Source organism: Aegilops tauschii, chromosome 7, assembly GCF_002575655.3.
Source record: "Aegilops tauschii subsp. strangulata cultivar AL8/78 chromosome 7, Aet v6.0, whole genome shotgun sequence".
Classification (NCBI taxonomy): Eukaryota; Viridiplantae; Streptophyta; class Magnoliopsida; order Poales; family Poaceae; genus Aegilops; species Aegilops tauschii.
The window spans coordinates 191,507,142-191,533,342 of NC_053041.3; positions in this window are offsets into that span (position 1 = coordinate 191,507,142).

Genomic DNA, 26,201 nt, shown 5'->3' on the forward strand with positions numbered 1-26,201 from the left:
GCCTCGCACCCGACAATGAATGCCGTGATGTTGAGAATGAAGTTGCGGGCTAGGTCATGAAAGTCTAGCCCGTAGTAAAACATCAGTCCGCGGACGAACGGGTGGAGAGGGAATCCCAGCCCGCGAACAAAATGTGCGAGAAACACAACCCTCTCATGGGGCTCTGGAGTAGGGACGATCTGTCCTTTGACCGGGAGTCGGTGAGCAATCTCCTTGGCCAGGTATCCGGCCTCCCGGAGCTCCTTGATGTCCTTCTTCTTAACGGAGGAGGCCATCCACTTGCCTCCAGCTCCGGATCCGGACATGTTTGGAGTGCTTTCTCGAACGAGGGGAAGCTAAAGCTTGGGCGCTGGAGCTCAAGGACGGAAGGAGAGAAAGGGTGTGGGTGGAAAAAGGGAATCCTTATCCTCTTATAAAGGCCACGAATGTCAAGCGCCTCCCCACTCGCCCTAAAAGCTCGCCTATTCCCAAGGGTTGTATAAACGGCACGGTTGGGTTACCCATGCCCGCATTGATGAGAATCCCATGATAAGGGGACATGATCTCTGCTTTGACAAGACGTGCCAATGGCGACCGCATCTCGGGACGTGGAGCGGCGGACACAAAACGGCCCGGAATTATGACCAATCGGACGTGATGTCATGCTACAAAAATTTGTCAGCGGATTGGACTCGTGTAAAGTTATATTCTCTCTGTGGCTGTGCATGGTGTATGTGTGACAGGTCTGGATCCTATCATCACGTCCGAAGACTATCTTGGAGTTTGGAAAGAAGAGAACCCGCCTTGCAATGCCGAAGACAATCTGCGCGCCGGACTCCTCGTCATTGAAGCCAGGTTCAAGGGCTACTGAGGGAGTCCTGGACTAAGGGGTCCTCGGGCCTCCGGTCTATTATCAATGGGACGGACTGGTGGGCTATGAAGACATGAAGGCCGAAGACTGTACCCGTGTCCGGATTGGACTCTCCATGGCGTGGAAGGCAAGCTTGGGGATCGACTATGAAGATTCCTTCTTATGTAACCGACTCTATGTAACCCTAGACCCCCCCCCCCGGTGTCTATATAAACCGGAGGGTTTAGTCCGGATAGGATATCCTCATTACCATAGTCATACATGCTAGGCTTCTAGGGTTTAGCCACTACGATCTCGTGGTAGATCAACTCTTGTAATACTCATATTCATCAAGATCAATCAAGCAGGAAGTAGGGTATTACCTCCATAGAGAGGGCCCGAACCAGGGTAAACATCGTGTCCCCTGTCTCCTATAACCATCGACCTTAGACACACAGTTCGGGACCCCCTACCCGAGATCCACCGGTTTTGACACCGACAGCTGCCTCCATCTTCTAGGAGCTCTCTATCTCGTGGGGATCGGCCTCCCGTGTCTGCTCCAATATCGGCAGATCTTTGTCTGGTTCTCCTTGGTCCATCATGAAACTGACGAATACTAGGAGACCACTGAAAGGAAAACACAATCGTAATGACAATGAAACAAAAAAGAGAGTGAGGATCGGTTACTGCTTTGCAAAAGTTCTTTTTTTCTGAACGAAAATATACCAATATCACGGATCTGCTTACCTTCCCTTCGTTGGGAGAGAAGAACAGTGGTAGATGCGAGTGTTGGCTTTCTTGAAGACGGTGAGGGAGAAGGGGATTCAGCGAAGAGTGAAATGATGGTTGCTTTGTCCGTCAAACTTAGACTGCGGGGAGGTGGGGTTTTGTGATACGACGGCTCGTTACTGCCGTGCTACGACCGGGGTGACTCTCCGCCTGCATACTGCCTTCTAATTTGGTGGATGGCATTTGGGCCCGCGTGCGGCATGGCCCGCATGTCAGTGAACAAAAGTAAAACGGCATTCGATAGAGGGAGACGTTTCGATGACCTAGGAGGAGCCAGAAGCGGTAGTGTATCCATTGTACTAGTACTAATTGTTTTTCTAGGTAGCTGTAGAGTGTCTCCACATTACTAGTAGTAATTGTTTCTCTGGGCCCAAGACAAAACAGCCCATCCACCCTAGTAAATAATAAAATCAATTCAAAAGCCCATATGTTTACTTAATGAGAGGCGCTACCCACACCCAGCACACCGCCCCCCAAAAAAACCTGGGTGCTCTTCTTCCTCCTCACTCCCACCGACCTCACCTCAGCTCCCTCCACTCGTAACCCCAAATTCCTCACCTCACTCCTAAAGAAAACCCCAGCTCCCCTTCTTCCCCACTACTACAGAAAAACCCCAGCTCCCCCTCTTCTTCACTCGCACTACAACTAGGATCGTCATTCCTTACTCTGTTCAAATCCATGAGCGCGACGCGACGCCCTCGAGGAAAATGGAGTCGGCTGACCCCAGCGCCAAGAAGATGAGGCTCCCGCAAACGGCGACACCTATTGTAGATCCCGCACCCAGCAGCGCGGGGAGAAGCGGCGACCCCACCCCCACTGGATCCCAGGAACCCGTAGAATCTCGGGTGGGCTGCATCAGCGATCTCCTGGATGCCGTCCTTGCAGAGATCATCTCGCTTCTCCCCACCAAGGATTGCTGCCGCACCCAAGTCCTCTCAATTCAGTGGCGCCCTCTATGGCGCGCCGTGCCCCTTAATCTCGACTGTCGTCAGCTATCTTTCTTCAATGATTTTGAAATCCCCAGAGCCATCATCTCCTCCCACCAGGGCTCCGTTCAAATCATCTGCATCCCGTCATTCTACCTGAGCAAGCATACCATGCCCTGCACGGTGGACGCTTGGCTAAAATCCCCTGAATTCACAGAACTACCGCTACTTGAGTTCTACTATTCCCCTGGAAATCACCTATCAGATACTAAACGCCATGTACCTGTGGCCTCAGCACCGATGTCCATCTCGCGGTTTTCCTCCTCTCTCCACACTGCCACCTTTGCGTTGTGCTACCTACCAGACAATCTGGTACTAAACCTTCGACTCCCATTTCTCAAGAAACTTTCACTTGTGCGGGTTCGTATATCGGAGACCTCATTGCACAACATCATCCACTCCAGTTGCCCTGCCCTGGAGTGCTAGGTGCTTGTTTTCACAGTTAGAATTGGTTGTCTCCACATAAAGTCGCCTAACCTTGTAAGAATTGGAATTTCTTTTGACAGAAGGCAGCTCATCATCCAAGATGCCCCTTCACTTCAAAGCTTGATCCTTGATTCTAGTTATTCACCATCGCCACTAACCATCCTCTCTGCGCCTAAACTGGAGACCTTGGGTGTAATACATGATCTCTGTGCTCATTTCAATATGGTGTTTGGCTCCACAGTTCTTCAAGTACTTTATATTATCATCTACACTTTTAACCATAAGCTGCATTTTAAATTTCTGCGCATAAGTTATATATCATCTTGGAGTACACATTTTGTACTAATATTATGTTCTATGCTCAATGAAGAGTTTCTCCATGGATAACCTATCAATAGTGCTGGATTCTGTCAAGATCTTATATATCCAAATGAATAGTTTTGATCTGAACAAGATTATTGGCTTGCTGCAATGCTTTCCATGTCTGGAGAAGTTGTATATAAAGGTGATAATTTCACGCACATTGGAAGCCCGCATATAGTGTACTAGAATTAACCGTCCAGCTGTTGCTCTTTCCACACTCTTTTTTTAGACCTTAACTGTTTTCAATCTTCATGCCTATTTAGGCAACAGGACGGGGTAAGAAAGTTATAACCAAACGGTGGATTATTAAGCACCGGGATTTTCTCACTTCTCATGACATTCGATTGAAGACAATAACGCTAGAACGATATGTAGCCAACCACGCAAACACTAGATTTGTCACATTCTTCCTGCTGAATGTGAGGTTACTATTGTCCATCAGGCTTAAGTTTATCAGCAACATGGTTTTGACGGACGGGTATGTCGAAGAGCAAAAAAAGAAGTTTCAGGTGGGCAAAAGAGCTTCTGAACATGTCGGGCTTCTATTTACAACATATTGTGGTCATAATCCAGTAAATTTTACGACCCAGGATGTTCATTCTATGGACCTGACCGATCCATTTGACTGTGACTGCCGAAAACAGTGCTGGAGTTAGATGTTGTTGCCCTTTTCAACCTGGGTTTTGTCTAAACCTGATGAACAATTAACCCTCGTGCTTTTGTACAGTTTGTAAGCTGGAGTTAGATTTTCTTGCCCTTTTCAACTTGGTTGTGACTGTCATATTTTCTTTGCAACAAGGCAAATGTCTTGCCATTCATTTAATTTAGAGTGAAATATTGTAACAAATCCCAACCAAGGAAATAACATCACTCTCGTCGGTTACTTGAGCTCACTGTGCATTACAGAAGCCAAGTGATTAGCCCCCACCAGCACCCACAAACTTATTTCGAACTAGCACACCAAATGGGCTGTAAATCTTCATAGGAAAGGCTGCATGACCGTGACAGATTTGGATTCTGACATTTGGGACCCACGAGGAAATAGCCTATCCAAGGTGGTGTCGACTTACTAGCTAGTCAACAAACGATTCTGCCTACCAGACGTTGGATTGACATCCAACATCTGTCGTGTATCTTCTATCTCTTGTCTTCTTCCTCCAGCCGCCCAAACCAAACCACCTCGTCGGCTCCGCCTGCTCCCGCCTCCCATGGCTGGCTGCGCCTCCGCCGCCCTACCGTACCCTCCAATGTTGGCTAGTCCCTCCCTCTATTCCCCCACACGTCCTGATATTCTCTGGCGCCGTTAGCCCCAACACGCACCCGCACCCGAACCAGTCAACCCTTGTACTCCTCTCCGCCTGCGGCTGGACCGGCGCATCTTCCACGGCTCCTGTTTGTTCCGTCCGAGGCCTCGCCGTCATCCTCGGCCTTGGTTCGCTCACCGTGCGCGGTGCGCCGCCCTCTTGTGTTGTCAACGTCGTCAACAACCGAGAGGAACAAGGAGATGACTGTACATGGAGAGGATGACAGTAGGGACCCACCAGCGTCATGGCAGTACGCAAGCAAGTGCCTCGTTATTACAAGCCCAAAAAATGGTTCCTCCTAATGGTTGGGCATCTGGGGCTCACGCCGTTGTCAACGTAGTCAGTAAACGAGAGAATTACACAACGAGCGGCTGACACCAGGGACCCAGTAGGTCGCGCAGTTGTTATTTACTTTTTTTGAGGAACAAGCAGTTGTTATTTATACTAGTTTTAGTGACGGATCAGGGTAACAACGGGGCTGTGCGGGGGCTGTGGCCCATCTAGCCAGGGTTTGTTTATGTTTACCACAGCATGAGCCCAGTTGTGCTTTTTTCTTGCTAAAAATGGCTAGCAGTTCTATTTTTTTTAAGAAATACCCAAACGAGGCCTACTTGCTTTATTAGCCCTGCTGGGCTGAAAATCTTTCAAGACGAGGGGAGTTTCATCTGGCTTGCCCAGAAATGGGCTGTACATTTTTAAAACACATCAAACCGGGAATTAGTTTCAATTTTTTTCATTACAAGATTTTAAATTCCATTGAGTTTTATGCGTGGACAATTATTTGGATTTTATATTTATATAAATTATTTTTCAAAATAGTTTGAATGAGACTCGATATTTCGGGATTAAAAACAGTTGAGTGCACCGAAATATGCAAAATTTTGTATAATTTTTAACCGTGGCCACAATATGGGGTGTAATGCTAACAATAAGAAGATGGGCTCCAAAAAATTTCTTAAGAATTAGCAAATGGGCTGTAAATTATCAGAAATAATGGCAGATGGGTTGTATGCTGTTTTCCACAGATTTGAGGCTGACTTGTGCGCCTACTACAGGTTGACGCGTATGCTTTCCTAAAAAAAGGTTGACGCACACGCGACAACGTGTCAACTTAGTCAACACACGAGAGCAGTGACTGTTGGATGTCCATCCAACGGCCGTCATGCTTCTTCAATCTCTGCTCTTCCTGCTCCAGCCGCTCAAACAAGCACCGGCGGGACTGCCTGCTCCCTCCTCCCGCGGTCGGCTATGCTGCCGCGCAGGCCTCACCGCCCCATCGTACTCCCATCGCTGGCCTAGCCATCTCTCTACTCACCCACACCTGTTGTTATTCTCCGGCAACGGCAGACGATCCAATAAACCCTCATACTCCCTTCCGCGTGGAAAACAACTGCCGAGTCTTCCCTGGCTCCGTGTCGTTCCCTTCCTAGGCCTCGCCGTCGTGCACCACCCTGGTGCTCTCGGCACGGCGAGGTCAATGCGGTCAACGAACGACATCCATCGGAAGTGGACTGTACGTGGAGAGGCTGACAGCTGAGTCCACAGCCGCACACAAGGAAATGCCTCCTTATTAAGCACAAAATAATGATTCCTCCACCTGACAGCTGGGACCCACCGGAAGGGCCTCTGTATTTCGCGAAAAAAATGTTCCCCCCGCTGACAGGTTGGACCCACCAGCTATATCTTCACACGCAAGGAAGTGCCTCCTTATTACGCACAAAAAAATGAATACCCCCTACTAGCTGGGACCCAGCATAGTGGGAGGCTGACTTGTGGGCCTACTAAGTTGACGAGGATGGAGGGCTTTGTCAACTTAGTCAATATGAACAATCCTAGCTCCAGTGAACGTACGATGTCCATCCAACGGCCGGAGTGCTTCTTCAACCTCTGGTCTTCTTGCTCCAGCCGCCCAAAGCAGTGCCGGTCGTGCCGCGTGCTCTTGCCTCCTGTGGTCGGTTGTGCTGCCGCGGAGGCCTCACCACCCCCTACTACTCCCACCACTGGCCAGGCCCTGCTGTCACGGCAGCCTCACAACAAAGCCGAACCAGTGAACCCTCGTACTCCTCTCCGCGTGGGCATCCACTGCCGCGTCTTCCCCGGCTCCATGTTGTCCCCTTCCTAGGCCTCGCCGTTGTCCACCGCCCTGGTGCTCTCGGCGCAGCGTGGTCAACATGGTCAAAGAATGACTTCCATCAGAAGAGTACTGTACGAGGAGAGGCTGACAGTTGGGTCCACGGCAGCAGCAAGGAAGTGCCTCCTTATTACGCGCAAAATAATTATTCCTCCACCTGATAGCAGGGACCAACCGGATGGGCCATCGTATTTCGCGAAAAAAAACGTTTCCCCCTGACTGCTGGGACCCACCAGCTACATCTTCGCATGCAAGGAAGTGCCTGACAGTCGGGACCCACCTGGTCGAAGCGTACGTAGTGTTGTCGTTCTGGTCGTGAACGTGTACGTACATACTAGTCGATGTAGAGGCGCGCATGTGTCGTAGTAGAGGCGTGCACATGTCGTAGTAGAGGCGCGCACGTGTCATAGTAGAGGCGCGCACGTAGCATGTACACGTACGTACAGCGGCCAGGGTGCAAGAAAGAAAATATGGCCATGTACATACATACGGGCAGGGTCTCGAATGCCTACTCGCGCATACGTACGGCCAGGGCTCGTGTACATGGCTGGGTCGGAACGGAGAAACTGCGTCGGCGTCGTGTTCATGGGGAGGCAACGGAATGCGTCGTGTTCCTCGGGAGGCAACGGAACGCGTGCTGTTCATCGGGAGCCAACCGGCTTGGATGGAACAGCCGATGGAAACGAGGCCTAGTGTACCGCAGAACGGAGGAAACGGCCTTGTGTTCGACCGGCCACGGTCGAAACAGGATCCTGTTCATCAGGAGGGGTCTGGCATACAGCAAAACGGAGGAAACGGACTTTTCTTGGACCTCCTACGATCGAAACGGAGCATGTTGATCGGGAGGGGTGTGGTGTACCGCAAAACGGAGGAAACGGACTTGTGTTGGAGCGCTACGGTCGAAACGGGGGTCCTGTTCATGGGAGGGGTGTGGCGTACCGCAAAATGGGACTCCACAGGATACTGTTCATCTCGACCATCTACTGCCTCCACGGGCCACTGTTCATCCACCGTCGACCTCCTCCAGCCTCCACGGGCTACTGTACATCCACCATCGACCTCCTCCAGCCTCCACCTGTGACTGTTCATCCACGGGCTCCTGTTCATCCAGCCTCCACCGCTCCTCCACCGGCTACTGTTCAAACAGCCCTCTCCTCGGGGTCCTGCTCAACCACCCCTCCACGGGCCACTGTTCATCCAGCCCTCCACCGGCTACTGTTCAACCAGCCCTCTCCACGGGGTCCTGTTCAACCATCCCTCCACGGGCCACTGTTCATCCAGCCCTCCACGGGCTACTGTTCAACCAGCCCTCCACGGGGTCGTCCTGTTCATCCAGCCCTCCACGGGGCCCCTTTCATCCACCCCCAACCGGCTCGATCGGGGTCCTGTTCATCCAGGGCAACAGCCTCTACTACCACGGGGTCCTGTTCATCCAACCCCCACCGGGAACTGTTCATCCAACCCCCCCTCCCCCAACAACGCTCCACTATTCATCCAGGGAAGGAGGCAGCAGGGTTCGATCAGCCTTAGTTAGCAGCAGTAGCGAAGGAATCACTCGGGTTCGGTTAACAACAAGGGATCGATCGCTCGGGTTCAGTAATGTAGCTACTGTAATCGCTCGGGTTCAGTTAGAGCCCAACGCCTCACTCGGGTTCAGTTAGAGCACAACGCCTCGCACACATGCGCGTACGTACGAGAGAAATGCGCATCACTCGGCCCCCGACCACCCACCGTAACCAGGAACTCTCTGATATTTTCCTCGCCCTCGCTTCTACCATGATTTTTTCCATCATGGACGGCCCAAAGAATGTCATGCAGCTGCGTCTCCGGCCCGCCCAGGACGAAAAGCCCATTTTCTGTTATGATTTTTTGTCATAGAAGTAGGAGCCCACCACATCTATGATGATACCGTGTTTTGTCACAATTATCGTCATAGAAGTGTCATAAGCATGACAGGAAAAAAATTCGTTCGGCCCAAAATGTCACGGATGTGTCTTTTTTTTGTAGTGCATCATCATCGTCGTCCTCTTCTTTGTCCTCCGACGGCTCCTCGTTCGTCTGGTTGTTGTCTGACGACTCCGAAGGCGGCATCCCTTCCATGAACCTGATATAATCGAGGTCTGGGGTCGATGCGGGACTCATGGAAGACGAGCGGGATGATTCCAATGTTGACCTATCATTGGGTGCCAGACGGCTGGCCGAACTATCGTCCTCGCTATCGCTTGACATGGCTACAGAGTGTGTGCCAGTGTGTAGCACGGCCTGCCGGGGACGATGAAGATGGTGGACACTTAAGTGGGGTATGCAGAGAAGAGGAAATGTCAATTGAAGCGGGGGTTGACGTATTATCTAACCGCTGATATAATCAACCGCAATTATTTGTACCCAGTCGCTCCAAATTCCCGGGGTTGCGCAGCACTCCTATTGACTAGTTTATTTTTCAGGACAAAAAGAAGGAACGAGTTTTTGGATCATGCACCGGTACCGGTACGAACGGAGTAGGACAGTTGGCAAGCAATACATTGAGCTTTTCTTATTGATAAAGCCAGTAATAGTCAAACTACAAAGGAAAAGAAAAAAAGACAAAGGAAAATATCTGCACGAATCTTCGCGTAACATCAATGGCATAGGACCTAGATGTGCATTACTTAGAGCACATCTAGATGTGCTTTAGCAATACTGTCAAACAAAACCCCTAATCATCATTGCAAACAGCGCATAGAACATGGCTAATGCGACAACCAGAACTACACATGATAGTTCCTTTTTGTCTCTTGCTTTCATCTGTTGCATGTGATTGATTCTTTCTTGCTTCATTGTACTGATTGTACATTCCAGATCAGCTAGTTTCTTCTTCAGCTTTACGTTATCTTCTGCGAGCTTAGTGATAACACTTCGAGCCCTGCCATGACATTCTTCATCCAGCCAGTTAACAAAGGCACAAGCCTCATATCCCTGCCAATGTTAAATAGTATTCAGGATGAGCGGTGGCATTAACTGAAGTAAAATGATGAACTTAGCACTAACCTCTAAGGGGCAACTGAGAAACTGCCTGCCAATGTCGAATCCCTCCATGCATGCACGTCGAGCGGGAGTGTGCCCGTGCACACAACTCAGCTTTTGGTACTTCTCGGTGGCGCAAAACTCGGAGTTGAACTCGTGTTGTAGGAGTCTGGAGTCATGCTCTGGATCCGGCGGTAGATCACTTTCCTGGGGGGAGGGGGTGTCATTCAGGACTGATTCAGCAAGGAGCTATACTTTGGACATGCTAAAAAAGATCGGGATAGATTGGAACCTCCTGCAATGTAAAAAACATGCAGAAAACAGCAACTGGCACTTGGCACTATGTCAATAGGTTAGTACCAAAAAATGATATTAAATGACTATAAAATGATTATAAAAAATCCAAGAATGATAATATAATAGCATGGAACAATCAAAAATTATAGATACATTGGAGACGTATAAAAGGCACAGGGCAAGTTTGTGTGTGGCAGGGAGACATGACTAGAGCGCTCGATGTATCGGTGTGTGTGGGGGGAGGGGGGAGGCAGAGACCTAAATAGAGAAGTAGATCGACTCGTATATGTGTTGAGAAGGAGAGACCTAGCTATGTCTTGAGGGAGATCGGTCGACATCCATACATAAGTGAAGGACGGGAAATAGGTTGGGACAGAGAGAGAGCGAGATAGAGAGAGAGAGGGGGGGTAGTGTCGGATTGCGGGTTCTGGCAAAACCCTTGAGGTTCAAACTCTGGGGTGCGCACGAAGATCTCTCTCCCCCTAGCTCACGCTCTCACCTCGATCTCAAAGTTCAGCTCGTCGAACCCGAAGAACAAGGGACACAAGAGTTTATACTGGTTCGGGCCACCGATGTGGTGTAATACCCTACTCCAGTGTGGTGTGGTGGATTGCCTTGTAGGCTGAGGATGAACAAGTACAAGGGAAGAACAACCTCCTGAGGAGAGGTGTTCTTGAGCTCGGTGAGCTTGTGCGTGTGAAGGTGGAATGGATCTGATCCAAGATCCGATCCCCCTACGGTGGTGGCTAGTCCTATTTATAGAGGCCCGGGTCCTCTTCCCAAATGTTTAGGCGGGAAGGGATCCCACAACGGCCAATTCGAAAGGGGATAGCCAGTACAAGCTATCCTGACAAAAGGTGGTGACACTGTCGTGGGCTCCGCGATGACCTCCATCCTGCCGTCCTGCCGGTCCTGGTCTCGTTGCATCGATATGGAAACCTTTGCCTGATGCCTCGGGACTCCTCGCCTGCGCCTGCTCCTTTAGCACCAAAGAGGAAACCAGTACTCTGCGCCCGTTGGCGCCCGCCTGGCCTTGGTCGTCATGGCTCATGTCACGGGAACCTCACGAGGTGCCCCTCGCCTTGATCTCTCCGCTCCTCGGGAGCCAACCTGGTGAGGCCGCCCCTGAGGAGGTCTTGTGTCATCCGCCTCGCGAGGCTTGGCCCCTCGCGAGGGTCTTGAGTGTTTGCTAGTGAAGATGGGCCGTACCAGGCCGCTGGAGGAGCCATGCCGTGGGCCGCAGGCAGGCAAGTCTCGGGACCCCCGTTCCCAGAACGTCGACAGTAGCCCCCGGGCCCAAGGCGCGCTCGGACTTGGCTTCGCGGCGAAGCCAAGGGGCAAGTGCGGAGCGCTGCGGGCCCCAACCACCTGCGGCCTTGATTGATGCGTGGCGACTGACGGGACATGGGCGCCCCTGCTTCCCCATGCAGCCTTGATATCCGCCTGGCTAGGCGGCCACCGCGACCAACACAGTTACCCCTTCATCGCTGGCAGCGCGCTCCCCCAACTCTTCTGCCTCCGTGAAACAACAGCTTCCTCTTCCAATCTGACCTGTGCTCTGCCCTCTCCGTCGCCATGGCGCCGAGCCGAACGAAGAAGGGGAAGAAGAAGCCCCAGTCCTCAGCCGGACCACCTCCGGCCTTCGAGCCAGCTATCGAGAGGTCGATGTTGATGAAGGGGGCGCCATCTAATGAGGGGGAGATCTTGAGGCGCGAGGAAGCGCTGATGCTGGAGGCTACGGAGCACAGCCTCGAGCTTGAGCGGTTGGAGATGAGGGAGCTTCAGGTCACCGCAGCGGAAGATGCTGCCAGCGCGCGCGAGGCTAGGACCCAGGAGGAAGTCGACCGCAGAGTGGTCGAGGCTCGTGCCGATCTTGCCAACGGGTACGATCTGAAGCTGAAGCTCGTGGAGGCCGAAGCTGAGGGCAGAACCGCCGCCCTCAGATCGAGGTTGGCCGAGGCGGAGCAGCGCGAGAAGGCCGCGGCAGCTGCCTTGATCTCCATGCAGGCCGAGCTAGCCTCCGCCCACGCCGAGCTGCTCCCGCTTCAGCAGTGGGTTACCAGCGCCGAGTCCTTCGCGCAGCAGAGCAGGGAAGAGGCACTCCGCCGGTAGACGTTACTGCGCGAGCATATTCCCATGCTTCTGGACCTCAGGACGAAGGCCAATCAGGCGCTAGGCGCCATCTATGATGAGCACGCCCCTCACCCCCACGTCGAGGATTACGCCAGCCATCTTTGCTTCTTCGCCGACGTCGTGATGCGCCTGGGGAACCAGGCTGAGAGGGCTCGCGAGCTTGTGGACGAAAGAGTCGAGGCCTCCTCGGGCGCGCATTCTCCCGCGTCTTCAGCCATCTCCTGAACACCAATCCTGACTTTAACTTTGACGCCGCCATTGCCCCAGTGCCCGAGGTCATCCGAGACAACCTAGCACGCTGGGTGGACGACAATGTGGATGCTCTAGTTAGGGCCTTTGCTTCTGATGATGACGCGGTGGTGGTCGTGGCGGATGAGGGTGGCGTGGTTGATGACGGTGAGGATAGCGTCAGCGACAGCGACAGCAGCATGTCCGGGAGCGATACGGAAGACGCGGCGAGCGACATGTCTGACTGAGCCCGCGCTCCTTTATTTTGAACCTACATGCAAAAGCTTGGGCACGGCCCTCACAATGTAAGAGCATTTTGGGGAGGGGGCCCCTCATGTAAACGGACTACCATTTTACTTCTTAGGCTAGGCTTAAAACGCGCTTTTGCGAGCTTGCGAGCCTCTTGCAGGCTTGCTGCCGTAACTTACCTTAATCCAGTCAGGCTTCAAACTGATTTGGCAGTTGCGGATGTGCATTTCTCCTGAGGGGAATCCCTTGCGGGCTCGCGAGGTTTTGGTCTCCTGAGGGGTCTGCTAGTCCGCCCGAGAGGACCTCGCGAGGAGGGAGCGCCAGTCATGGCGAGGTGCGCGCATAGTGCGTGTATGCCACGGCCAGCCCTCGCTCGCGAGGTGCTCGGAAGGGGGGAGGTAGCTGACGCAAATCTCAAAACAAAGCACGAATCCAGAAACTCACGAAATCAATACGAACGAGAAAGGATGCCCCCCACGATTGCCAGTGAAAATACAACTTCAAATTCAAGATCAAAGGCTGCAAATTTGAGCTACAGAAAAGAGGTCGAAAGCAAATGGTCGCGTCCGGCACCTAGCTAGTCTTCTTGTCTTCCCACCAGCGCGGAGCTAAGTGCTTTCACTGGCTGTGAGCATAGTCATTGGGGGATAGTGTCGACGGCCAGCGCGGAGCATGGTGCTTCCACTAGGACGTGGGCGGGAGCCCCCGAGGCCCGAGGGCAGCACTCCGGAGACTCCGGGGCGTGTACAGCCCCACTCATTATTATGTGAGAGTGTCACGAGCGGAGACCTTCACAGGCGTGAGCCTTGCTTCATATCGCCAGATGAGGGGCCCGCCTTGCGCCAGCCTCGACCATCATTGGGGCGTCTGGAAACCAGGATGATGCCAAGGGGCAAAGGGGACACCAGCGACGCCCTCGGCGACCACGGGCCCTCTACCGGGGGGAAGGCTCGCCAGTGCCTCCCCGACAGAGGACCTACCTCCGGGCGATGCCTTGCTTCGTGAGATGCGGAGAGGGGCCTTGCTCCAGGCCCCTCCCACGCAGCCCCCAGTGCGCTTCCCCTGGTGGAAGGGAGGCTGCCGTGCTGGGGCCGTCGTCCACCGCTGTGACCTGATCCACCTGCGACCCATGGTTAGCGTAAGCCTGCTCCTGAGAGATTAGCAGTACCCTGTTGTTGTTGTTGCTGCTGGCGGGGTCGGCGAGGCTCCTGGGTGGCTCCTGGAAGGCCTCAACTTCCAGCATCTCCTCTTCCCAACCAGGCTCGAGGAACAAGCCGGGGTCATCCTCCGGCGTGTACTCTCGGTCCATCATGCGGGGCACATAGGCCTCCGGAGCCGTCATCCCGGAAACCCCGCCGAAACGCCCCACGCTCCACGCCACCGGGCCCAGCGCGCCGCCCCGGGGATGGCAGGGCGGCATCCTGCTGGGGCCATAGGGGGCAATGTTCGTGACTGTGCCCACAGGGGGAGGCACAGGCGCGGCTGGGTGCCCGGCTCCGCTGGCCGCGTTGTTGCCGGTGAACCCTCCTGGTGCGCCTGGGAGCACGCATGCGCGGCGAGGCCCACCATGCGATCTGGCCACAACCTGAGGCGTAACTTGTGACGCCCCCGATTCAGTCGTACACTAATCATGCACGCAAACGTGTATGATCAAGATCAGGGCCTCACGGGAAGATATCACAACACAACTCTAAAACATAAATAAGTCATACAAGCATCATAATACAAGCCAGGGGCCTCGAGGGCTCGAATACAAGTGCTCGATCATAGACGAGTCAGCGGAAGCAACAATATCTGAGTACAGACATAAGTTAAAGAAGTTTGCCTTAAGAAGGCTAGCACAAACTGGGATATAGATCGAAAGAGGGTCAGGCCTCCTGCCTGGGATCCTCCTAACTACTCCTGGTCGTCTTCAGCGGCCTGCACGTAGTAGTGGGCACCTCCGGTGTAGTAGGAGTCGTCGTCGACGGTGGCGTCTGGCTCCTGGGCTCCAGCATCTGGTTGTGACAACCGGGTAGAAGGGAAAGGGGGGGAAAAGAGGGAGGAAAGCAACTGTGAGTACTCATACAAAGTACTCGCAAGCAAGGATCTACACTACATATGCATGGGTATATGTGTAAAGGGCCATATCAGTGGACTGAACTGCAGAATGCCAGAATAAGAGGGGGATAGCTAATCCTGTCGAAGACTACGCATCTGGCCACCTCCATCTTGCAGCATGTAGAAGAGAGTAGATGGTAAGTTCACCAAGTAGCATCGCATAGCATAATCCTACCCGGCGATCCCCTCCTCGTCGCCCTGTTAGAGAGCGATCACCGGGTTATATCTGGCACTTGGAAGGGTGTGTTTTATTAAGCATCCAGTTCTAGTTGTCATAAGGTCAAGGTACAACTCCGGGTCGTCCTTTTACCGAGGGACACGGCTATTCGAATAGATAAACTTCCCTGCAGGGGTGCACCACATAACCCAACACGCTCGATCCCATTTGGCCGAACACACTTTTCTGGGTCATGCCCGGCCGCGGAAGATCAATACGTCGCAGCCCCACCTAGGCACAACAGAGAGGTCAGCATGCCGGTCTAAATCCTATGGCGCAGGGGTCTGGGCCCATCGCCCATTGCACACCTGCACGTTGCGAACGCGGCCGGAAGCAGACCTAGCCTAGCAGGCGTTCCAGTCCAATCCGGCGCGTGCCACTCAGTCGCTGACGTCACGAAGGCTTCGGCTGATACCACGACGCCGAGTGCCCATAACTGTTCCCGCGTAGTTGGTTAGTGCGTATAGACCAAATGGCCAGACTCAGATCAAATACCAAGATCTCGTTAAGCATGTTAAGTATCCGCGAACGCCGACCAGGGCCAGGCCCACCTCTCTCCTAGGTGGTCTCAACCTGCCCTGTCGCTCCGCCACAAAGTAACATTCGGGGGCCGTCAGGAATCCAGGCCCACCTCTACCGAGATGGAGCCACCTGTCCTTTCAGCCCCCTCATCAGAATCACTTGCGGGTACTCAACGAGCCGACCCGACTTTAGTCACCACATGTGTCATGTATATAAAGTATATAGTATATACCCGTGATCACCTCCCGAAGTGATCACGGCCCAGTAGTATAGCATGGCAGACGGACAAGAGTGTAGGGCCACTGATGGAACACTAGCATCCTATACTAAGCAGTAGGATAGCAGGTAAGGGTAAGAACTGTAGCAACAATGACAGGCTATGCAACAGAATAGGATTAACCAAAATTAGTAACATGCTACACTACTCTAATGCAAGCAGTATAGAGAAGAATAGGCGATATCTGGTGATCAAGGGGGGGCTTGCCTGATTGCTCTGGCAAGAAGGAGGGGTCGTCAACACCGTAGTCGACCATAGGGGCATCAACATCGTCACGGGGTCTACCGAAGAGAAGAGGGGGAAGAAACAGTAAATACATAGCAAGCAAGTGCATAACAGGACAACAAGCAGAGCTAGACGTGTTCTAACGCGGTATGAGGTGATACCGGTGAAGGGGGGAAACATCTGAGAAAATTTCCCCGGTGTTTCGCGTTTTCGGACACATGAACTAGAGGGGGAAAGTTGCGTGTTTGCTATGCTAGGGATGTGTGGCGGATGAACGGGCTATGTATTCGGATTCGTCTCGTCGTTCTAAGCAACTTTCATGTACAAAGTTTTCCCATCCGAGTTACGGATTAAAAGATATGATTTTCAAAAGAATTTATTAATTTCTGGAATTTAATTAATTATTTAATTTAATTCAAAATTGGATTTATGACATCAGCATGATGTCATGCTGACATCAACAGACAACAGGGGTTGACTGGTCAACCTGACCAGGGGGTCCCACTGGTCAGTGACACATATTAATTAGACATATTAATTAACCTAATCAGGATTAATTAGGGGTGGGCCCCACTGTCATTGGCTGATTAATTAATTAACTAACAGTTTAATTAGTTGGTTATTTGATTAATTAGACATAATTAATTAAGTTAATTAATTTACTTAATTAATTATTTATTTATTTAATATTTTTACTTATTATTATTATTTAAATTCTTTTTTTGTTATTAAACGTTCTGGAGTGTGGGCCCCCATGTCATAGGCACAGGGGCCATAGCGGGCGTGGGGCGTGCAGGCGCCAGCCCGAACGGGCGCTAGGACCCGGTTGGGCGAGGGAGGCCGCTCGAGGGGGCGAGCAGGGGCGGCGCGCCCGAGCGCGCGCGGCGGCATGCCGGGCGGGGCAAGGCGTGGGCCATGCGAGGCCATGGTGAGGCGCCATGGCGCGGTTGCGGGCGCACCCGTGCGGGGCCAAGCCCGTGCGCATGCGTTGCGGGGCGCAGGTCGCGGCCACGGCGCGGTTGGCGCGTGCAGCGGCAAGGCGACGGGCGAGCCGGCGCGGTGATGCCCGCGCGGGGACAGAGGGGAGAGGGAGCCGGCGCAGGACAAGGAGATGCGACGCGACAGAGAGAGGAGGGGAGGTCGAAGCTCACGACGGGGGGGGGATTATGGCAGCGTGCTCGAGGAGGGCGGGGACGACGGCAAGGTCGAGGCGGTGGTGCAGCTGCGGGGCGGCGTGGATCGGCGACGGGTCGAGGCCGTGGCTTCCGGCGGGTTGGTGACGAAGCTCCGCGGCGTCGGGGGCATTCGCGCATAGGCGGGAGGGCCTCCCGGCGAGGGGGCCCCGGCGTAGTGGCCACGGGGATCGACGGCGGCGTCGGGCCGATGGGATCGGGGGTTTGCCCCGATCCAGATCGGGCAGAGGAGGGAGAGAGAGGAGTGCGAGGGGGTAATGGGGATCGGGCTAGGGTTCGGTGCCCCCAGGGGGTTATAGGCCAGGGGAGGGAGTGGGCCGGCCTGGCAGGCCACTGGCTGGGCCGAGGCCCAACTAGCCTGGGGGTTTTCTTCTTATTTCTGTTTTATTTTACCTTTTGTCTTTTCTGTTTGCTTTTATTTCTTTAATACTTTATAGTTTTACAAAAATAAAACCCACACCTAAAATGGAGTTACAATTCCAACTACTGTCTTAAAAAGTTTTACCCCTGAACAAAATAGTTTAATATTTTATAAAATTCAAAAGGCATTTATTTAATTGTTTTAGCTACTGTTTTATTCATTTTAGTTTACTTAAACATTTTATAAAAGTGTGGTTTCTCGACAATAATTACCTATGCATTATTTGGCACCAACCGAACATTTTAGTTTTAATATTTTAAAACCTTTAACGTTTGACTTGATTTCGAATTTTGAATTTGAACGGGATTTGAACCAGAGTGATTTTAGTAACAATAATAGTGGTGATGTGGCATCATTAGTAGAGGGTTATTGTAGCTTAATTATCCGGGCGTCACATAGGTAAGGAGCAGAAAGGTGGCGTACCCCTGGTTGCAGCGTCCAACAGCTCAGCGACGCGCTCCAGCAATGCATCGCGACCGCTCTCTGCTAGTCGGCATCGCAGCAGCTCCCGCGCCACTATGAGTGCGGCTCTCATGTTAGCTTGCTCTCCTCGGGTGTGCGGCGCCGTCGCCGCGGTGTAGCTCGAGGCCCTTGCGGCGGCCCATGCGCACCGCGGGGTAAGGGTGGAAGGCGCCGGACCGCGCCGCCCGCGCCCCGCGGTGTACGGCGGTGCGCGGGCCGCTTGGAGCGCGGAGTTGAGGTATTCTTGGGCGGGCGGTGCCGCCCGGACTGACCAAGCTGCCCAGTGGCTGGTGATGGCCATTGGGTCGCCGGACATCGGCACCGTGGAATGTTGGCGGGTCGGCTGATGGAAGAGAGGCTTCGGCACACCCATACCTGGCGCGCCAAATGTCGGATTGCGGGTTCCGGCAAAACCCTTGAGGTTCGAACTCTGGGGTGCGCAAGAAGATCTCTCTCCCCCTAGCTCATGCTCTCACCGTGATCTCAAAGCTCAGCTCGTCGAACCCGAAGAACAAGGGACACAAGAGTTTATACTGGTTCGGGCCACTGATGTGGTGTAATACCCTACTCCAGTGTGGTGTGGTGGATTGCCTTGTAGGCTGAGGATGAACAAGTACAAGGGAAGAACAGCCTCCTGAGGAGAGGTGTTCTTAAGCTCGATGAGCTTGTGCGTGTGAAGGTGGAATGGATCTGATCCAAGATCCGATCCCCCTACGGTGGTGACTAGTCCTATTTATAGAGGCCCGGGTCCTCTTCCCAAATGTTTAGGTGGGAAGGGATCCCACAACGGCCAATTCGAAAGGGGACAGCTAGTACAAGCTATCCTGACAAAAGGTGGTCTTCGCCTGCTAAAGGTTCTGGTGGTGACGCCGTCGTGGGCTCCGCGATGACCTCCATCCTGCCGTCCCGCCGGTCCTGGTCTCGTTGCACCGATATGGAAACCTTTGCCTGATGCCTCGGGACTCCTCGCCTGCGCCTGCTCCTTTAGCACAAAAGAGGAAACTAGTACTCTGCGCCCGCTGGCGCCTGCCTGGAACCCGCCTGGCCTTGGTCATCATGGCTCACGTCACGGGAACCTCACGAGGTGCCCCTCACCTTGATCTCTTCGCTCCTCGCGAGCCAGCCTGGTGAGGCTGCCCCTGAGGAGGTCTTGTGTCATCCGCCTCGCGAGGCTTGGCCCCTCGCGAGGGTCTTGAGTGTTTGCTGGTGAACATGGGTCGTACCAGGCCGCTGGAGGAGCCACGCCATGGGCCGCAGGCAGGCAAGTCTGGGGACCCCCGTTCCGAGAACGCCAACATGTAGAGTGTCGGAGGGGTGGTGGAGTTGCTTCTCGGAGATGGTGGGAGAGGCCTACTAGACAAACTGAGGGTAGTGCAGGATCAAGAAGAGTGGGGATGTGTTTCTGTGTGTGTGTGTGTGTGTGTGCATGATAGATGTGTCGGGAGGCATGCATGCATGAGGAAGGGGGGCCATGTGTTTGGTAAACAGACCTAACTAGATCGGTAGATCAATTGTTGTGTGTCGGAGGAAGGGAGACATAACTAATGAGGTAGATCGATCGGCTCGTGGGAAAATGAGTTGTAAACGACCTAGCTAGCTATATGTATAGCGGAAGATCTTTCGGTGTACATCCATTTGTTAGAGACAAATAAGGCCCAGAGAGATGGATAGAGAGAGAGATGGAGCTAGGAGGTGGTGCGAGAGGCCTACTAGCTAGATAGGGGGAGGAGTGTGCGATTGTGAGATCGATGAAAAGAGGAGCAAGAGTTTACACGTGTGTGGGATCGTATGAGAGACACGGGGCATGGACAGAGAAAGGAGGAGATGGAAAGTGTGTGTGTGTGTGTGTGTGTGTGGTAGGCAGACATCGCTGGAGAGGTTTATCGATCGGTGTGTGTCGTTAAGAAGGAGTTGTGGAGATCGTGGGAGAATGACCTAAAGAAAAAAATGAATGTGCATGATGGATAGAATGCCGAGGGAGGGGGAGGAAGAGGAGGGTGTGTTCATACACGAGAGAAAGTTAGTGCTAGCTACAAAGGTTAGAGGATTGTGTGGGTGTAAGAGACTAACAAAGATCATAATTCGATATGAAAGTGGATTCATATACTTGAATAAGAGATCATTGTGTTATAAACCTATGCATGCATGAATATATAGCGGTGATATGCGTGGTGTGGTTTTTGACATGTTATACTATAATGTGATAATGTGTGGCGTTTGCAACTCACAGCTAAATATCGAACAATCTAAACCATACTATATATCGAACAATCTCACATTTTATTTGAATTTGTGATAATGTGTGGCATTTGTAGCTCACAACTAAATATCGAACAATCTAAACCATACTATCAAACAATCTCACATTTTATGTGAATTTGTAATAATGTGTGGCGTTTGCAACTCACTTCTAAATACTTGTAGGCGTAGGGGGCGGGGCACCATACATTATGTGATAAACACATTATACATATGAGACATGGTTTAGATTATGAAGATCTAGCTAGAGATTGAAATGTACTGTGATTTGAAATCAACATAAAGTGGATTCAAAAATCGAGTTTGAATTCATATAGTACACATAGTTCATATCTAACTCGATAGTAATCATGTGGTGTGGTGTGAAGATAATATATAAACGATGGTTTAACTTGACAATAATGATGTTTGTAGATCTTATTAAAATAGAGAAATGAATTCAAATGGTTTAACTTCACAACAATCATGATTGTAGATCTTATTCAAATAGAGAAACCAATTCAAATTTAGTTCATATTGAAGCGGTAGTATATACGTTTGGAATGCACTAAAATGTTCATTTGAGTAGCAGGTTGCATGCATTATACATGTAGCGAAATATTTTAATTGAACATAACATGGATTCAAAGTTTTGAATGGCATTTTAGTGCGAATTGATTTTTACAGTACACGGGACTAGACTCTCTTGTGTGGTGCAAATTGATTTCTTTTTGTTTTTTTCATCGAGGGAAGTGTGAATTGTTTTGATATAGTATATATACACGTTAGGCTTGTCCGAAAATTTCAACCCGTGCCTTGTTATCCCAAAATTTTAAGATATCATGCTCCTAAAATTCCCTCCATTTCAACCCGCGCCTTGCTATCCCACAATTACAACGCGCGCGAAAACTCCCACCTCCTGCGAAACCCCGACACGCGAAATTCCCGTGATAGCCCTAAACCGAAAAAACCACCTAGTTCAAATCGGTGGGGCTACTTTCGTAACTTACCCCACATTTGGGACAAGCGCGTCCCTAAGACATGGTTCCCCCCTCCCATCCCTTCCACCCCCATTCGTACACCGAGGCTGCGAAAACCCGTGAAGCCCCACACCCTCCTCCGTCCGCCACCCAGCCGGAGCCTCTTCCCCAACGACGTCGTCCACAGCAACAGCTCGACGTCCCTCATCCACCGCACCGGATGAGGATCTATCATCGATCTCGTTGTCCCGTCGGTTCAGCCACCCCGTCCTCCACCTCCAAGGAGCTGCCCCGATGTTCCCCTCGTCTTTCGCGCCACCTCCATTCCCACAGTGTCATCTTCACCTGCACTACCAGAAGAGGAGCACCATCATCGATTCCTCGGATGAAGCTGAGGCATAATCTGCGCCACCAAAGAGGTTCTACATTAATTGCTGCATTTTCTTCTTGATTCGATCTCACAGTGCTGTCGGCGCTCGATCCCAAGCTGACATGGCACGGCTCCATCTACAGCGGCGTCACCGGCCACTTCCTCCACGGCGTCGCTCCCTCGGCGGTGACATCCACATCAGTAGGAGTTGCTGCTGCTTTGGCTCTCGCTCGCGCTGCTACTTTGCTCTTGCTCTCGGTTCCCTACCTGGTCTGCTCTTTCTCTTGCTCATGCTTCTGCTCTTTCTTGCGCTGCTGCTCTACTCTTGCTCACGCTGCTACAGCACGGGCAGCAAATCCTGCTCTTGCTCGAGCCCATGCAGCTGCTACCCGAGATGCCGCTACACGACCAGCTGCCCTGGCTCTTGCACGCGTTGCTGCTCCGGGCGCTACTGCTACTGCTTTTCTGCTACTAGTGCTTTCAGTTTCGATAGTAAAATTCAGTTCGACATTTAAGTTCAGAGATGAACGGCTGATGTATTTTACATCTAGCACTGTTGTGGTTATGAATTTTACATCATCTATTAGAGATGCTATTAGAATTCCACTCAGGTTAACATTGTCTCTCTTGTCCTGCTTCAGCCTCACAGTCGTACAACTCACCGGAGCTGCTCCAACGACGAAACCCTCCATCACAGCGGAGCAGTACCCTCGGCTCCATCTCCAGACGACTAAGATCTTGTTCCCCTCCTCCGATAGCCACATCAGCCACATCATCCTCAGTGACCAACCCAATCATGCTGAGATCGACATGGCTTCGCCAAAGAGGTTGTACACTTGTTGCATCATTTTTTTACTCTACATGTTATATATATTGTCCACTGAGCATACATAGTAACGTGAAATACGATTAGTTTCTCCTATATAACAAGCAGTGAGGTACCAGGCAACTTAGCTATCTGTGATGGACTCTCTCGAAAGCCACCATTATTTATTTCTGCGCGTTTGAGCTGTGCATGTGTAGGTGGACCTGGGACTTGAGTTAGTAGGGCAATGGCATGGGTCCAAAGTAGTACAAGTAGCACAAAAACATTTTTAGAGTGTAGGATTTTGCCTATTCAAGCCTGCCTACTAGAATTGCCAGTGGTTGAAAAAGTGAAGGAAAAACATAGGAATTGGAACGTTTCCTATGGTACTACTATTAATGCATTTGGTTCAAAGGAATGGAGCAAAGGGAAACTGTAGGATTTGTTCCTTTAGTGTTTCTTTCAAAGAAAAACTGTAGGAATTTTAATATCCACTTGTCCCTCCTTTTGAAATTCCTATTCATGAAGAACAAGACTAAGTGATAGTAGCATAATAGCATTATAACTGTACATTTTCTTGTGGTTTGACTTAATTTGACCATGCTTCTTTGCATTCCTGTGACCTTCCAATTCCTGTGAACCAAACACCCAGATTGACTGAAATCCTGTGATTTTAAATTCTCTATTTTGCACATGCATTCCTATCCTATTACGGTGTATTTCCTATCCCTGCGTTGTTAGAATCCTCTAATTCAAATGAGCCCTTACAGAATTACTTCTCTTACAGATAGTTGTCGAAAAAAACCTTGTGTGGTTTGTCCCGCTCCTGCTGCACCGTCGTCCACCCCAGCTTAGCTGCTCCAATGATAGAAGGGTCCACCACAGCAGGGATCCGCCCTCCAGACTGTCTTTCGCCGCCTCAGATCTTCTTCCCCACCGCCGGCAGCCACGACAACTGCATTACCATCATCAACTGAGCAGATGACCTCGAGGACTACACGGGCCCGCAAGAGAGGTCGCACTCTTTCGTGTTTACTTACGTTATGCATCACTTAATATTACATGCTACTTTATCATCCTGTTCACCGATTAAACTCTGAGTCAGCTCCAAACTAATGCTCAAACTTGAGTTTTTAAATGGTTGTGGGGTATATATCGGGGCCGCAATCAATAGTATTTGTCTACTATCTGGTTAATCTCTGATGTCTACTATGAGTTTCATGTTGGGTGGGAAACAAACAGTAAAGAAGCCATTATCTGTATTTTTAACTGAAGCCATTATCTGCCTACTATCATTGGTTTTGGGTCTATCCACAGGTTGCTACCATCACTCTGGATTTTTGCATGCACTCCTTACATAATCTCACTATGTTTTATTCCTATGCATGTGAGTTAATGTACACAATGGAACTGGACATGCATGTAGAGCAAAAGAGACGAGCCTTGCGTGGCAATAAAATTTCATGCAGACATCGCGCCATGGTGGGCGCAAAGGCAGTCCCCCCTCCACCCATTTCAGATTGTAATCAAGAGGAAGATAACTATTCCGAGGGGGATTCAGAAGGAGAAGACTGATACATCTCCAACGTATCTATAATTTATGAAGTATTCATGCCATGTTTACAACAATTTTATCTGGTTTTGGTATGATTTGCATGGAACTAACCTAGACTGACGCTGTTTTCAATAGAACTACCGTGGTGTTGATTTTTTGCAGAAATGAATGTTCTCCATATGAGTTGAAACTTTTTGATGATTTTTTTTGGAACAAAAGAGACCCCCGAAGCTTCATGGGAGGGCCAAAAGAGCCACGAGGAGGGCACAACCCACCACAGCGCGCCAGAGGGGCCTGGCTTGCCCTGGTTGGTTGTGCTCACCTCAAGGCCCATCTTCACATGAAACCGACGCCAAAAAATCCTATAAATAGAGAAACCATCAGAAATAACCCTAGATCAGAAGTTCTGCCGCAAGCCTCTGTAGCCATGAAAAACCAATCTAAACCCCGTTCCGGCACTCCGCCAGAGGGGGAAATCATCACCGGTGGCCATCTTCACCATCCCAGCAGCCACCATGATGAGGAGGGAGTAGCCCACCCTCGGGGCTGAGGGTTTGTATCAGTAGCTATGTGTTTAATCTCTCTCTCTCTCTTGTGTTCTTGATTTGGCACGATCTAGTAATAGAATTGTTTAAATTCACTGGAACGTGATAAAATTCTGAATTTTTTATAGATAATTGATATACAAATTTCCTACGTTGTCCTATTTTTCAGAATTTTTGGAGTAACAGAAGTATGTTCATTGTTCAGATCATTAGAGACTGTTTTGTTTTTGACAGATTCTGTTTTCAATGCATAGTTTGCTTGCTTTCTAGTTTCTATGGCTTATATTGCTCATATAAATTATGGAAATGATAAGTTCCAGTAGGCATTGTGTGAGAACAATTATGAATCTTGTTTTTGAAACTACCAAAGTGAATGATTTGTCTTTATCATACTAACCCATCTCACGAAGTTCCGTTAAGTTTTGTGTGATTGAAGTTTTCAAGTTTTGGGTGAGATATCGATATGAGGAGAATAAGGAGTGACAAGAACCTAAGCTTGGGGATGCCCAAGGCACCCCAAGGTAATATTCAAGGAAGATCCAAGCAACTAAGCTTGAGGATGCTCCGGAAGGCATCCCCTCTTTCGTCTTCAATATTATCGGTAACCTCAGTCGGAGCTATATTTTCATTCATCACAAGATATGAGTTTTGCTTCGAGAGTCATTTTATTTTGTTTTGATTTGCTTGCTGTTATTTATAATAATGTTTTGTGTCTTTAATTTCAATAGAAAATGGCAAGGATAGCCTTCACCATGCTTATTTTCCAAGTATATGAGTTGTTGTTTCAAAACGGAAAGTTTATCGCTGTAGCAAAAATTCCTGAGAAAAGTCAGAATGTGATAAAACATTGAATTTTTTTGCACAATAAGCTCTGATAAATTTTCTAGAGTGTGGTAAATTTTCAGAATTTTTGAGTTAAATAAGTATGAATCTTCTTGCATCCTTTATAGACTATCCTGTTTTGGTAGATCGCTATTATGTTTGCGTATGTTCACTTGTTTAATGATTATATTTGAGGATAGGAGTATTAAATATGTAGAGGCATTTAATATGCAATGTTAAATAATAATTTTAGCGATTTGCTACAGTAGAGAATAATAAGGTTTTGCATTGATTTACACTAACTTATCTCACGAGTTCTTGTTGAGTTTTGTGTGGATGAAGTTTTTAACACTTAGGTAAACCGTGATATAAAAGGAATTAAGGAGACACAAAAGCTCAAGCTTGGGGATGCCCAAGGCATCCCAATATAACGTTTCAAGGAGTCTCAAGCATCTAAGCTTGGAGATGCCCCCGTAGCCATCCCACCTTTCTTCATCAACAATTATCGGTTAGCCTCGGTTGAGCCTAAGTTTTTTGCTTCTTTGCATGATGTGTGATATTCTTAGAGTTTCATTTTATTTTGTTTTGCTTGTTGTTTTAACAAAATACTTAGATCTGAAACTTTTAAATAGGAGAGGATCCTCACATAGCTACCTATGTACTTAACTACTCATTTGATCTTCGCTTATATCTTTTTGGAGTAGTTTGTCGAACACTCTCATGCTTCACTT